Here is a 16,322-nt window from a genome sequence, read left to right on the forward strand (position 1 = left end):
ATTATTTGAAGAAATGCTTCAGGATCTTGATTCCACTTATGTAAAATTTCAGTTGAAAGCTCTGCTCTTGTCTGCAGCTGATCTGGGAACAAGAGTTTTCGAATCTATTGAGTGGAAAATTTTTCAAAATTGTGTAAATTTAACCAATTGAGATGGCGATGGTGTTGGCTGTTTATGCTGTTGTCATTCCTAAAGCAGGGCATGAACAAGATTAATTTTTTTTTCCAGCGAATTAATGTGAATTGTCTGCCACTGCAGGTTTTATCTTCAATACCTTATTATCCCTTCTTCAGATGAGTTACTCATTTGTAAACTTGCAAATGTTGGGGGGCATTGTCCTCATAAACTTGTCACAAAGAATCAGTGATTTTACTATTCTTTCACCCCAAACCGCCATAAATTTGATGTTTATTCTAGCTTTAATTTTAGCAGAATTCATGTTCCTCTAATGGGACCTCTTTTCAAATTGGTGTTTTAGTTTTCTTATTATAATTCCTCAAATTAGATCCTGTTCAGAACAAGTTAGTACAGTGCAAAATATTTTTGAAATCTATGCAAAAATATGCATTTCCCATGTACTTTTTGAAGATCCCTCATAGTTTAAGTTTCAAATAATTTTTGAACATATTTTTAAACTACCACAAGAAAATTATCTATAGCACTGAATTTCAGATTTATGAACTTTGTGATAAATATAATAACCAATGGAAATACCAGAGGGGCAGCTTAGCTACTGAAATAGAACTGGAGTTAAATGATTGTAGAGATATCAGTAAAGACCTGCAGGCATTGAAAAGCACTTAAAAATTTAGAAATAAAAGAACAGGATTATATGTACCATTTAAGAGGAGGAAGAAGAGAGAAGTGATATCAGAAAAAAAAAAAAAAGAACACAGAGAAGGACCAATAATAGCAAATGTTATGTAAAACTTAAGGACAGTGAAGCCATTTCTGTTCTCCACAGGAGCACTGACATTTCCTTGTCAACAGTATCACTGAAATGCCTGCTTCCATTTCCAACGTCCTGTCTTTGTGAAACAGGGTTTTTTGCAGTGACAGCAACCAAAACAAGATTAGGGAATAGATTGGACATAAACACCACATTTTGGGTGTTACTGTCTCCCATTACCGCCTGATGGAACGGTCTACTTGCAGGAAAACAAGCTCAGGGCTCTGACTGATTCTACATTATAGTGAGTTGTATAATTATTTCATTATATATTACAATGCAATAATAATAGAAATAAAGTATGCAATAAATGTAATGTACTTGAATCATCCTGAAACCATCCCCCTGCCCAGTCCATGGAAAAGTTGTCTTCCGTGAAACCAGTCCCTGATGCCGAGAAGATTGGGGACTGCTGCAATATAGGAATAACAATATAAAGAGAGGAAAACATGAAATTTATCACATCTTTAATAATATACGCTCTGAGAGCATACAGAATACACTAATTACATTCATTCATTTAAGTATCAACCAATACCTACAAACCACATACAAATGCCTGGAATTGTTTTAGGAGAACAGTGAACAAAAGAGCAAGAGAGACAGCAAATTAAAAATATACATTATGATTATCACAGCAAGACCCCATCTCTATAAAAAAAAAAAGCTACACACACACACCAGGTAGTAATGAGTACTAAGAAAAAAAAACAAAGAAGAGTTAGAGGAGAAAGAGACAGATAAGTTAATTCATGCAGAACGATCAAGGAAGTTTTTCTGCAATTATAGTAGTTACCATTGCAGGTTTTAGAATCAGACAGACGCCAGTTTTAATCCTGGCTCCGCGTCTTATAGCTGAGTGTCCCATGGACAATTTATTGCACTATAAAATCTCAGTTTTCTAACTTCTAAATGTTTATTACATTATTAGAAATAAAAGCACATGAACAAACATAAACATACATAAAGAATCAAGGACAGAAAAATGATGAGACTATAGAATGAATCAAGAATGGTTATGAAAATGAAGACAATAAAACTGCCAAACTTATTAGATAATTCTGAAGATTAGAAGATAAATATGCATAAAAAGTTTAGCATGACATGTGGCATGTAGTTAGCCCATGGTAACTACAATTATTATCCTCATATTACTAAGGGAAAATATGTATCATACTTGGGCATTTAAAAAGCTGTGAGACATAATTTTTCAAATTATGCAAACACATAAAGATTCAATTTTATGTTACATTAAATACTTCCACCTGTAACATTTTTAAAAGAGATTCCTTGAAAGCATATGTCAAGAATTGCATGTAATGCTTTCTGCTTCTTAACCAAAGTTTAGAGGAACTTAACATTGAATCAAACTCAAAATGTAGTTATATTAAAGAAACTATTTAAAGCAAGAATAAGCACAAGAGCTTTAACTTCTTCAAAGCTGCTTAAGCATTTCAACTAAAAACTCATTTGTCTTTCAAATACACAGGATTCTGTTTAGAAAAATTTTAACTAGAAAAAGCTGGAAGTCTAAAGTAAAAAGTGCAGAAGGCCATAAAAATTTTGTACAGCTTTTAACTGAGAAGTCAACTGCGGGGTGGGGGGAACATTCTCTGAAGTTTGCTTTTATAACGTTAAAGACTTATTTTTTTATTACCAGCAACACAGGGTGACTCATTCAGGTTGAATCTTGAAGGTACAATTTAACTTAATTTTAAGTTTTGGCTAATTTTTAAGCATTTCTCAGTCACCTACAACGATTTCATCTCAGAAACCCAAATCTCAATTTCATTTAGACATTTGGAATATTAAAAGGTTAAATGCTTCAAAATAATATTTATTTTGAACGTAGAGGCTTACGTATGTGGACCAAGAATCTCCATGTATTACAAAGTTTGTGAGAACATAACAAATGATATACACATTTAATTCTGAAATAAAAACTTACAACGAATGAAATTGTAACAAATCAGGAAAATTCTGTAAGCTACACATTTTAGGTCTAAAAATACAGGTATTAAACACTCAAGGATGGGTCAAAGAAATCACAAGAGAAAATAGAAAATATCTAGAGACAAAATAAAAATATGAAGTGCCAAAAGTTAAGAGATACATCAAAAGCAGTAGTATAAGAAAAATTTATAGCTATAAATGATTAAAAAATAAGCTATCAAATCAATAACTTAACTTTACACCTAAGGAACTAAAAACAGAGGGGAAAAGAGAGAACAACTAAAAGCTAGCACAAGAAAAAAATGATAAAGATAGCAGTGGAAATAAGTGAAATAAGAGACTAGAAAAACGGTATAAAAAAACGAATTTGTTCTCTGAAAAAGATCAACAAAACTGACAAACCTTTAACTAGATTGACAAAAAAGGAGGATACTCAAATTACTAACTTGAAAATAAAATGGGTACATTACTACTAAATTTACAGAGTAAAAAAGGGATGTAAGAGAGTACCATAAGGAACTGTACACCAAAAAAAATGAATAACCTAAATAAAAATGAACAAATTCCTAGAAACAAAACACCTACTAAGACTGAATCAGAAAACCTGAATAAACCTATTGAGCAAGGAGAGTCAGCAAGAAGATGGCATCAGTAATCAAAAACCCAGCAACTAAGAAAAGCCCTGGACCAGATGGCTTCACTGTTGAATTCTACCCGATGTTTAAAGCAGAATTAACACCAGTTTTCCTCAAACTCCTTCAAACGTTGAAGAGGGGGTAACATTTTTTAACTTATTCTATAAAGTCAGTACTCTGACACCAAGCCAGACAAAGACACCGTAAGAAAACTACAAACAAACATCCCTTACAAATGCTGATGCAAAAATCCTCAAAAAGATACCAGCAATTCAAATTTAGCAGTACATTAAAAGGATTATACACCATGAATGAGTATAATTGACTCCTGAAATAAAAGTACACTCCAACACATGAAAATCAGTGTAATATCACATTAACATAAAGAAGAAAAAAACCTGTGATCATCTTAAAGAAAAAGCACTTGTCAAAATTTAACCCACATTCATGATAAAAGATATTTAATAAACTATAAAAAGAAAGAAAACACCTTAACATAATATGTTACATTAAAAAAAAAAAAAAAAAGACAGCTAACATTATGGTGAAAGACTGAAAGCTTTTACCCTAAGACCTAAAACAAGGATGCCTGCTTTTACCACTTCTATTTAACATAGTACTGAAGGTTCCAGTTAGTTATAAAGATAAGGCAAGTAAAAGAATAAAAGATATTCCAATTTTTAAAAAAGTAAAATTATCTGTTTGCAGATGACATAATCTTATATATTAAAAATCTTGGCCGGGTGTGGTGGCTCACGCCTGTAACCCCAGCACTTTGGGAGGCCGAGGTGGGTGGATCATGAGGTCAGGAGTTTCAGACCAGCCTGGTCAACATGATGAAACCCTGTCTCTACTGAAAATACAAAAAATAGCTGCGCATGGTGGCAGGCACCTGTAATCCTAGCTACTCGGGAGGCCAAGGCAAGAGAATCATTTGAACCCAGGAAGTGGAGGTTACAGTAAGCCGAGATCACACCACTGCTCTCCAGCCTGGGTAACAGGGCGAGACTCCATCTCAAAAACAAAAAAAAAAGCGAAAAAAAAAAGACTTACAGTTTCTATGAAATGAACTGTCAGATGCAATAAACAAAATTCAGCAAAGCTGTGGGATACAAAATCAATATACAAAAATTAGTTGTATTTCTATAAACTATCTGAAGAAGAAATCAAGACAACTGTATCATTTATGACAGCATCAAAAGAATAAAACACTTAGAAACCAACTTAACCAAGGAAATGAAAAACCTGTACAGTGAAAACTATAAACATTGCAGAAAGATATTAAAGAGGACACAAATAAATGAAAAGACATCATGTGTTTATGGACTGAAGACAAAACCTTGGCAAGATGCCATTGTTCTCTATAGTCATCTACGGATTCAATAAAATCCCAATATTTGCAAAAATAGAAAAACCTATTCTAAAATACAGATGAAATCTCAAAAAAACCCACGTAGCCAAATCAATCTTAAAAATGAACAGTTAGAGGACTAAGACCTCCTGGTTTCAAACTTACTGCAATGCTTCAGTACCCAAAACAATATCATACCAGCATAGAGAAAGACATAAAGACCAATGCAACAGAAATAAAGAACCAAAAAATATGGTCATGATTTTCAACAAGGAAGTCAACACTGTTCAAGGGGGAAATGACAGTATTTTTTAAATGGTATTAGAAAAAAAATAGATATTTACATGGAAAAGAATGAAGTTGGACCCTTACTTTACACCATATAAAAAACTTTATTCAAAATGGACCAAACATCCAATTGTAAGAGCTAAAACTATAAAACCCTTAGAAGAAAACATAGGGAAAAAGTTTCATAACACAGAATCTGACAATAATTTCTTGGATATGACAGTGAAAGCACAGACAATGACAAACAACAAAAATACATAAAAAGAACTTCAAAGTTAAAAACTTTTATGTATCTGAGGATACAATCAATAGATTGAAAATACAATTCACAGAGGGGGAGAAAATATCCACACATTATATATCTGATAAATGATTAATATCCAGGCTACATAAAGACCTCAGCAACAACAACAAAATAATCAAATTTAAACATAAGCAAAGCTTTTAAAATACACATTCCTTTACAGAAGATATACAAATGACCAGTAAGCACAGGATAAGGTGCTCAGCATCACTAACCATGAGAAAAATGCAAATCCAAACCACAATGCAACACCAACTGACACATATAAGTATAGCTACCATCAAAAAAAACAACAACAAACCAAAACAAACAACAAAAACCGAGAAAACAGCAAATGCTGGATGTGGAGAAGTCAGAACTCTTGCACACAGCTGATGGGAAAGTAAGATGGCACAGCCACTGTGGAGAACAGTAATCAGCATACAATCCAGTAATTCTACTTCTGGGTATATACCCAAAAGAGTTGAAAGTGGGAATTTGCACAGATACCCATGTTTATAGCAGCATTCACAATAGCCAAAGGGTAGAAAAAGCCCAAATGTCCATCTACAGATGAATGGATAAGCAAATATGGTCAATATCACAATGATATATTATTCAGCCTTAAAAAGAAAAGAAATTCTAATACATGCTACAACACAGATAAACCCTGAAAAGATTATGCTAAGTGCAATAAGCCAAACACACAAAAAAGCAAATACCGTATGCTTCCATTTTTATGACGTAGCTAGAGCAGTTAAATTCATAGACACAAAAAGTAGGATGGTGGTTGCCAGGGAATGCGGGGAAGGGAAACGGGGAGCTATGGTTCCATGGATACAAAGTTTCACTTTGGGATAAAACAGGTTTGGAGATGGATAGTGGTGATGGTTACAAAACAATGTATTTGTACTTAATGCCACTGAATTGTATACCTCAAAATGGTCAAAATGGTAAATTTTCTGTTATACATATTTTACCACAGTAAAAAAATAGCTAATATTTTAAAATCTACATTTTTCTTTGAACTGTTTATTTACATCCTTTGTCCATTTTTCAATTTGGTTTCTGGTCTTTTAATAATTTAGGATAGCTTTATATATATATGATATGTCATATATAATATTACCCAACATATTATATATTATATAATTTATATATTATATACTTATATATATAATTATATATTTTATATATATATAGTATATAATATATATATTACCCAAATTAGCTTTTTGTCTGTCATGTATGTTGCAGATCTATTTCCCCAGTCTGTTGACTTTTGACTTTGAGACATTTTTCTCTCACAGAAAGTTTTCATTTTTATGGAGTCAAATGCATCAGTCTTCTATTCAATGACTTCATCATGGGTATGGTGTTTCAGTTTAGGATAAAGAAGTTGTAGATATGGATAAACGGAATGGTTGCACAACACTGTGAATATACTGGATGCTGCTGAACTGTCCATTTAAACATGGTTAAAATGGTAAGTTTTACGATACGTATGTTCTACCACCAAAAAAGGGCCAGGCTTAGATGTTCATATATTAGGGATTTGGAGTACCTCTAACATTTATTCCCCCTCCAGGGCTCTAATTTATAAAACACCCACATAAGAAAATATGGACTTCACAAATCTCCATGGCAACTTACAAGCCCTGCAGCAGGGGCTGTCTGGGAAAGCAGAGGTGGAAAACATCACATCAACTTGAGGTCAGTGTGAGACCTCCCATCCCCTACTCTGGAACCAGATGGAGGAAGACATGCATGCAGGCTGACCTGGAGAGATGAGATGGGGGTGGGCAGAGCAGTCCGCCCACGAGCCTAGACCTTAAGTGCTCTCACATTCTCTCAAGCATGTATCAAACCAAGAAAGCAGGCTAGGAGGGTAACACATCCTCCTGTATACAGGGAGCTATGAAATATCTTATGTGAGCAAGTGATCCACAAGAGGACAGAATCAGTATTACCTTTACACAGTAACCTGGCTCAAATAATTCCAGGTGTCATTAACCAGGCGAGCTCCTGTTTCTCTCTGAGGTAGGTAAACTAGAGGGGGTGCAGTGGGAGTTGGGGATAATGGAATAGAAAGCATAGTAGTATTTCTTCTAACTCTGTTATAAATAAAAAGTAAGGCCAGGTGTGGTGACTCACACCTGTAATCCCGGCACTTTGGGAGGCTGAGGCAGGTGGATCATGAGGTCAGGAGATTGAGACCATCCTGGCTAACATGGTGAAACCCGTCTGACTAAAAATACAAAAAATACAAAAAATTAGCCAGGCGTGGTGGCACACACCTGTAGTCCCAGCTACTCAGGAGGCTGAGGCAGGAGAATCACTTGAACCCGGGAGGTGGAGGTTGCAGTGAGCCGAGACCACACCGCTACACTCCAGCCTGGGCAACAAAGCGAGACTCCATCTCAAAAAAAAAAAGTAAAACATAAATGCCCTTTCTCAGAGCCCAAATGTTAGGTGAAAAAAAGGTTTGTCATCTCAGTCATGTGATATGGACTTTAGCAGAGCAGTATACACATGGTTGTTTATCCTTTCTCTGTGCATGTTGTGCGCTTTTCAATTTTATAAGGTACCTGATCCACTCATATCATACTAGCTGCGAACAAGGCCGCTGAATGTCACACCAGGTGGCCACCATGTCTGTGAAGGGCAGAAACTGGGGCAGCCAAACAGCTGTCAGAGGCCAGCTATGAAGTACCCGATGCCCACTCCATAGAGGGCTCCACACTTAAAAGACAAAATAAGCAAATGCCAGTCTGCCTCACTAGTTATCCTCCCAAATAAAAAAAAAAAGTTACCCCTCCAGGGAACATGTGTAGACACACCTAAGTACATGCACACAGCTACATGCAAAGGGGAAAGGCTGGGAAAGAACCTTTCAGCTGGGAAGGAATCCACCTCTGAACACCAGTTACTTCTGGGGAAGGAGCAGGTGAAGCCGACTGTCAGCATTACTCACCTTTTCAACTGATGAGCTTGTATCAATTTTGGCAATTTTTTTTAAAAAAAAAAAGGCAATTTGCACTTCTTGGGTGATCACACAGGCCCTGCAAGACTGAACCACCACCAACCACCTGCACCACTTCCCATGAGGCCAATTAATGACTCCCTTCAAAGCTCAGCCCTCCCAGTCCTGTCCCATGCAGGGGGCTACTGGCCTCCTGGGGTGCAGGAGTCCAGGCCAAACCCACCCCACAGATTCCTGGTGAAACCAGCATGTATCCAAGGACCTTTCCCCAACCTGGGCCATGTGCCCACTGGACAAACATGCCTGTGCTTGCTCCCCTAGGACAGAGACTCCCTTTTCTTACAGTTGGAATGAGGGATGGGGAGATTTGATGGTGTCCTATACAGGTTGGATGTTAATCTGAAATGGTACTGTTGGAGAAGCTTGCCTGAGTCAGGTGCATTCTCAGCATGTGGTGTGTGCTGCCTCTTCAAGCTGCAGAAGTCCCAGAAGGTAAGTGCTACTGCAACCCCCATTTACTGATGAGCAGAGGTCAGGTGATCCGCAGATGGCCAAGCAGCTGCTAAGTGGCCAACAGGCTGGATCTGCTTCTCACTTGCAGAGGCCCAGCCAGGCAGCCCCAGCAGCCAGGCTGGGCCTGCCCTAGAGACTCGTCCTGCCACCTCCTCCTCTTCCCTCCACAGCTATGCCAGCTTCTATCCATAGCTGTGCTCCAGGTGGGGAACACCTATGGATACACCAGCGTACAACTACTCAAACTCCAGCATGCAGAAGGGCCCCTGCTCCATGTTGTTCCTATATCCAAACCCAAGCTCGTCTAAGGCCTTCAGCAAATCCAAGCCTCCCTGAATTCCCTGCTGAGACCAAACAGAGCCCTATGACCCCCACTATACTGGTTAGCTGCCAGTCCAAGCCCCTGCTCCCTCCTGGGCCCCTGTCTATACAGTTCTGAAGTCCTACAAGAATGTTGAGATCCTAAGCCGACTCTCACCCAAGGTGGTAAACAACCAGGGGCCACCAGGGGTAGAGAACATACCCAGACAGGTTCTGCTGCTTGCAGGCTTAGTGTCCTTCCCCCACTACCCGCCATGCTTGCCAGGCTGGAAGGGGGACTCCAGAAACTTGGGAAGCCCCGGCCTGCAGCTGGCATATGAAGAAGAGGCTTAGAAGAACACCACTACTGTCCATGAAGCCTCCAGATGGAACCAGGCAATTGGGAAATACATGGATACCAAGCGTGACCCCCACTCAGACCCAGGTGGGAACTGCAGCAGTGACTTGCCCCCTCTGCCACTCCGGCTGTACCACTGGAGGAAGGAACATCGGACCCCATGTGAGAGTGGAGACACCAGGCGTGGGAAGGTTCCAATGGTTACTGCAGGTGAACTTTCCCCACCGGATCTATGCAATGCCATCTCAGGTGGGTGCACGCCTGGGCTTGGCTGGGCAAGGACACCCCCAGAGGGTGACAGCCACTGAGGAGGGCTGTCACAGAGCCCTCTTTTCCTGCTCTGAGAACAGGTTGGGGGAGTAGGGGGGAATCTTTCCCACCTCCCAGCTGCTTCCAGGAGCTACTTCAAGATGAAGCACTCTCCTGCCTGCCTGTTCCCATTTGGCCCAATAGGCCATTGCAAACATTCATAGAAAAAGAAAGGAGCCTCATCCATTTTCCCTGACACATCAGAGGCAGATGGATATGCCCAGGGGTCCTGGGGTGGAACCCATACATCTGCCCATCCCCAGGCTATGCTGGCTTCATCTTTGTGTGATGGGGGTGGGGGGAATTACCAAGATAACATCACACAGGCCATGGACGAGTTCTACAAGAGCCAGGTGAAGAGCACTGTCCTGACAGTGCCCAGCACCCAGCTCACACACATCTCTTACTTGACAGCTTCCCCAGATCAGGCCGTGAAGTCCAGTCTCCTTGAGAAGCCTGGGGAGGAGATTTTGCCGGGCTAAAGGGCCTATCCCCAAAGGTGCCACCCTCACCAGTCTCATCCTGACAGTCTTGGATTATTTTTGCCCTGAGATTTTGGAGTGCGGGACAGGGAGAAAAGAGAGTGTGAATTAGCCACCTTTCCAGAGAGCATCAGCCCTCCAGACTGGGGCAGGTCAGACCTCCACTCAGGCATTTTTCTCCTCACTGGTCGCCATTTGGGGGAAGCAGCACTTTTGAGCACCTGCCTGTCTCCTCAGGTCCTGCTCAGAAACCCCACCTGTGCCTTTGGAGAAAGAATGCCCCGAACACACAGTCCCAGCAACTGCATCTATGGCCCTCAGGGCTTATTCCCCTTCTATGTGGGGTTCAGTACATGTGAGTACACAGTGGGCTTGATTCCTGCCCACTAGTCCCTGCCAGATACTCCATGCCCACCTCATTAGGAGAATGAGGCCACACGGACACACCCAGGCCCTCATGGTGAGGGGTAGCTGGGGCCCTACTTGCTCATCCTTCATTGCTGATTCAGGGCCAGCTGTCTGGCCACATTCCTACCCTGAGGTGGGACATTGGGGACATTGTCCACTGGGCTCACTGGCCACTTTTAAAGTTCCAGAAACAGAGGGCCAGCTGGTCCCCTGGAAGTTCGGTACACAGGATAAGCCGAGACTTGCCTTCAGGAACAGGTTTCCCACCACGTAGCTGCCCAAAGCACAGGGCAGCCTCAAGCTCATGTGAAGCCTTCCTGCCATGTCCACAGCCCATGCTGACCCCTGCTGGAGCCACTGGAATGCTTGTTCCTGGACATGGGATAAGCCCAAGACAGCTGCAGCCTTGCAGGACCACTATGCCCATCTGGCAGCACCCAGAGAGCTGATAGAAGTAGGAGGTGAAACCAGATGCTGTTAGGATGCTTTATCAGGTAAAATCACATACTATGAAAATCCTCTCCCTCTCCCCTCTCCTTCTTTCTTCGGTCTCCCTCTGTTACCGAAGCTGGACTGTACTGCGTGATCTCAGCTCGCTGCAACCTCCCAGCCTCGGGCTCCTGTGATTCTCCTGCCTCCGCCTGCCGATTGCCTGGGATTGCAGGCGCGCGCCGCCACGCCTGACTGGTTTTTGTATTTTTGGTGAAGATGGGGTTTCGCCGTGTTGACCGGGCTGGTCTCCAGCTCCTGGCCTCGAGTGATCTGCCCGCCTCCGCCTCCCGAGGTGCTGGGATTGCAGACGGAGTCTCGCTCACTCAATGCTCAATGTTGCCCAGGCTGGAGTGCAGCCGCGTGATCTCGGCTCGCTACAACCTCCGCCTCCCAGCCGCCTGCCTTGGCCTCCTAAAGTGCTAAGTTACAGCCTCTGCCCGGCCGCCATCCCTCTAGGAAGTGAGGAGCGTCTCTGCCCGGCCGCCCATCGTCTGGGAGGTGAGGAGCGCCTCTGCCTGGTCGCCCCGTCTGGGAAGTGAGGAGCGTCTCTGCCCGGCCGCCCATCGTCTGGGAGGTGAGGAGCGTCTCTGCCCGGCCGCCCCGTCTGGGAAGTGAGGAGCGCCTCTGCCAGGCCGCCGCCCCGTCTGGGAAGTGAGGAGCATCTCTGCCCGGCCGCCCCGTCTGGGAAGTGAGGAGCATCTCTGCCTGGCCGCCCCTTCTGGGAGGTGAGGAGCGCCTCTCCCCTGCCGCCCCGTCTGGGAAGTGATGAGCGCCTCTGCCCGGCCGCCCCGTCTGGGAGGAGAAATTCTTCTGCCTTGGGATGCTGTTGATCTATGGCCTTGCCCCCAGCCCCGTGCTCTCTGAAACATGTGCTGTGTCAACTCAGGGTTAAATGGATTAAGGGCGGTGCAAGATGTGCTTTGTTAAACAGATGCTTGAAGGCAGCATGCTCGTTAAGAGTCATCACCACTCCCTAATCTCAAGTACCCAGGGACACAAACACTGCAGAAGGCCACAGGGACCTCTGCCTAGGAAAACCAGAGACCTTTGTTCATGTGTTTATCTGCTGACCTTCTCTCCACTATTATCCTATGACCCTGCCATATCCCCCTCTCCGAGAAACACCCAAGAATGATCAATAAATACTTAAAAAAAAAATGCCAAATAGAAAAATTTAGGGCTATTAAGTTACAGCAGAATACCACAGTCCTAACCATATTCAGAGAGTTTACATTCTGCTACCATAAATATCAACGACTATTCAAAGGCTTTCTTTGACATTCTAAATAGAAAACCAAAATGCAAGAAACACTTGGCATTAACTAGAAAACAATTAATTCGGTAATTATTCAGTAACCCATATGTACCTGAAGCAAATGACAAAAGTTAATACCCTTTGCAACTGATAATCTATCTTGGTGCCACTTGTATTTTTATTAAAATATTTACAATTAAAAAAAAGAAAATGCTTTAAAGTGCAACAGGAAGAGATGTAAAGACACAAAGAAAAATTGTGTAGTGACACATGGCTATCAGAACACACTAAAGAATCCACACTCCTTCCCCCCTTTACCCAGAAAAGGAAGCTTCTAGGCCACCTCCTCCTCAGCAGACTCCTCAAACTCCTCCTCCTTGGCCGTGGCATCCTGGTACTCTGCCATAAGATTTTTCAGGTTGCTCTCGGCCTCGGTAAATTCCATCTCATCCATGCCCTCGCCCGTGTACCAGTGGAGAAAGGCCTTGTGCCTGAACATGGCTGTGAACCACTCCATAGTATGCTTGAACAGCTCCTGGATGGCCGTGTTATTACTGATTCCAGTGGCCCATATTTCTAGCCCCTTGGATGGGATGTCACAGGTGGCTGTTTTTACATTGTGAGAGAGCCGATAAGCAAAGTGGCTGCTGTTCTTTTGAAGATTGAGCATCTGCTCATCCACCTCCTTCATGGACATGTGACCTCTGAAAATGGCACCCACCGTTAGGTAGCAGCCACGACGGGGGTCACAGGCAGCCGTCATATTCTTAGCATCAAACATCTCCTGGATAAGCTCAGCCACCGTCAGGGCCTGGTACTGCCGGCTGCCCCGGCTGGTCAGTGGAGCAAAGCTAGGCATGAAGAAGTGCAGCCGGGGAAATGAGACCATGTTCACAGCCAGCTTCCACAGGTCAGCATTCAGCTGGCCTGGGAAGCGCAGGCACGTGGTGACCCCACTCATGGTAGCAGATACCATGTGATTCAAGTCACCATAGGTGGATCTGGGCAGTTGTAGGGTTCTGGAACAAATATTGTACAGCGCTTTTTATCAATACAAAAGGTCTCATGTGCATTTTCTATGAGCTGGTGGATTGAGAGGATGGCATTGTAGGGCTCCACCACAGTATCTGGCACCTTGGGCGAGGGCAGGACGCTGAATGTGTTTATGATCCTGTCTGGGTATTCCTCCTGGATCTTACTGAGTAGAAGGGTACCCATCCCAGACCCAGTCCCCCCACCCAGGGAGTGGGCCAGCTGGAAACCCTGCAGGCAGTCACAGCTCTCAGCTTCCTGCCTCACAGTGTCCATCACCGACTCCATCAGCTCGGTGCCTTCTGTGTAGTACCCCTTGGCCCAGGTGTTCCTGGCCCCACTTTGACCTGTAAGACAGTATAGCTGGTCACTCGATGGCCAGGTATGCAGTCATCAGTGGTCACTGCCACAATGCAAAAGGGCCAAGTGTCACATGTGAGGTGAAAGCACCATTCACCCTACAGGTGGAGCAGGTGGACCGGCTCCTCCAAAGTTACAGGACAGCAGCCTCCCCTGTTAGAAATTAAGTCAGTAAAACACCAAAAGCAATAGCAACAAAAGCCAAAATTGACAAATGGGATCTAATTAAACTAAAGAGCTGCTGCACAGCAGAAGAAACTGTCAGAGTGAGCAGACAACCTACAGAATGGGAGAAAATTTTTACAATCTATCCATCTGACAAAGGGCTAATATCCAGAATCTACAAAGAACTTAAGTTTACAAGAAAAAAACAACCCCATCAAAAAGTGGATAAAGGATATGAATAGACACTTTAAGACATTTATGCAGCCAACAAACATGAAAAAATGCTCATCACTGGTCAGAGAAATGCAAATCAAAACCACATCTCACGCCAGCTAGAATGGCAATCATTAAAAAGTCAGGAAACAACAGATGCTGGAGAGGATGTGGAGAAATAGAAACACTTTTACACTGTTGGTGGGAGTGTAAATTAGTTCAACCATTATGGAAGACAGCGTGGTGATTCCTCAAGGATCTAGAACAAGAAATACCATTTAACCCAGCAATCCCATTACTGGGTATATACCCAAAGGATTATAAATCATTCCACTATAAAGACACATGCACACGTATGTTTATTGTGACACTGTTCACAATAGCAAAGACTTGGAACCAACCCAAATGCCCATCAGTGATAGACTGGGTAAAGAATGTGGCACATTTACACCATGGAATACTATGCAACCATAAAAAAAATGCGTTCATGTCATTTGCAGGGACATGGATGAAGCTGGAAACCATCATTCTCAGCAAACTAACACAAGAACAGAAAACCAAACACCGCATGCTCTCACTCATAAGTGGAAGTTGAACAATGAGAACACATGGACACAGGGAGGGGAACATCACACACCGGGGCCTGTCGGGGGTGGGGGAAGGGGGGAGGGATAGCATTAGGAGAAATACCTAATGTAGATGACAGATTTATGGGTGCAGTAAACCACCATGGCACATGCATTCCAATGTAACAAACCTGCACATGTTCCCCAGAACTTAAAGTATAATTGAAAGAAAGAAAAGAAAAAAAGAAAGAGAAATTAAGGCAGGAGCCAAACCTGAGACAGCCTAACAACAGATCTCGCTGCAGGTGGCTCCTGCCCATTCCCAAGGAAAGCAGCAGCCACTGTTCCCACTCAGCTCCCTGCAGGGAGATTACATCAGCAGCTCCTCTCCTCTGGCAGACAGCTGGGCCTTCCTCCCAAAGCCCATTGAGGAGAGGGAGATAGAGCGACTCAGAGGATAGGAGGGTGTTGAGGGGCCCTGGCTCCACAGTTCCCACAGCCATGACCTTGGGGCACTCCCTGACTTTGAGCTGCCCTGGCTTAGGAGCCGCACCCCAGTCTTTACCCACAACTCACCCAAGATGAAGTTGTCCGGCCTGAAGATCTGCCCGAAGGGCCCGGAGCGCACGGAGTCCAGGGTGCCTGGCTCCAGATCAACTAGCAAAGCGTGGGGCACATACCTGCTAACTGAGGGGGGCAGAAGGGCATCAGCGAGGGGAGAGCGGCCCAGGAGGGCGGTGGGGGAAGGCCTGGGGTCTCACCGCCGGCCTCATTGTAGTATACGTTGATACGCTTCAGCCGCAGGTCCCTGTCCCCGCGGTAGGTGCCAGCGGAGTCGATGGCGTGTTCATCAGAGATCACCTCCCAGAACTGCGAGAGACACGAGGGGCCAGAAAAGCCAGGGCTGAGTCAGGACAGAGAGCCGGAGGCTCCAGCCCCTCTCGCACCTCCACCCCCACCCCCAGGCCCAGGCCACCGGGTCCCTGAGGGTCCGCCCTGGCCGCCTGGCCAGCCTCCCAGCTCCACCGGGTCCGGGGCAGGGAGCCCAGGGGCGGCAATGCAGGGACGCCGCCCCCGCCACTGCCAGCATCTTCCCCGGCCACCCGGCAGGCCCGCGCTGGGCCCTCAAGGATCCCCCCGCCAACCTTGGCGCCGATCCGGTTCCCGCACTGCCCTGTCTGCGTGAGCACAATCTCCCTCATGGCCAAGACGGGACTAGGGTGGCCGGAGAAACGCGAGAAGGAGGAGCAGACAGACGCGCGATGACAGGGCCCGCGCTCCACCAACGCTGAAATAGCACCGCGCCCACCTCCCCCAGCCTCGGATTGGGTTCCCAGAATAAGCAACAGCTTTACTTCCACACAGGTGTACCCACCTGTGAATCCCTTGGCGTTTAACGTCTGTTGGAGAGGTCAGGTGACCTTGCC

The 16,322-nt window shown here is 44.0% G+C and overlaps 1 pseudogene; it reads right to left on the reverse strand.

Moving 5' to 3' along the window:
• Window positions 1–12,893: 12,893 nt before the first annotated feature.
• LOC129012679 (tubulin beta-8 chain-like) lies at window positions 12,894–16,097 on the reverse strand (annotated as a pseudogene).
• Between the last annotated feature and the right edge of the window lie 225 nt (window positions 16,098–16,322).

This window comes from Pongo pygmaeus, chromosome 1 (assembly GCF_028885625.2).
Source record: "Pongo pygmaeus isolate AG05252 chromosome 1, NHGRI_mPonPyg2-v2.0_pri, whole genome shotgun sequence".
Classification (NCBI taxonomy): domain Eukaryota; kingdom Metazoa; phylum Chordata; class Mammalia; order Primates; family Hominidae; genus Pongo; species Pongo pygmaeus.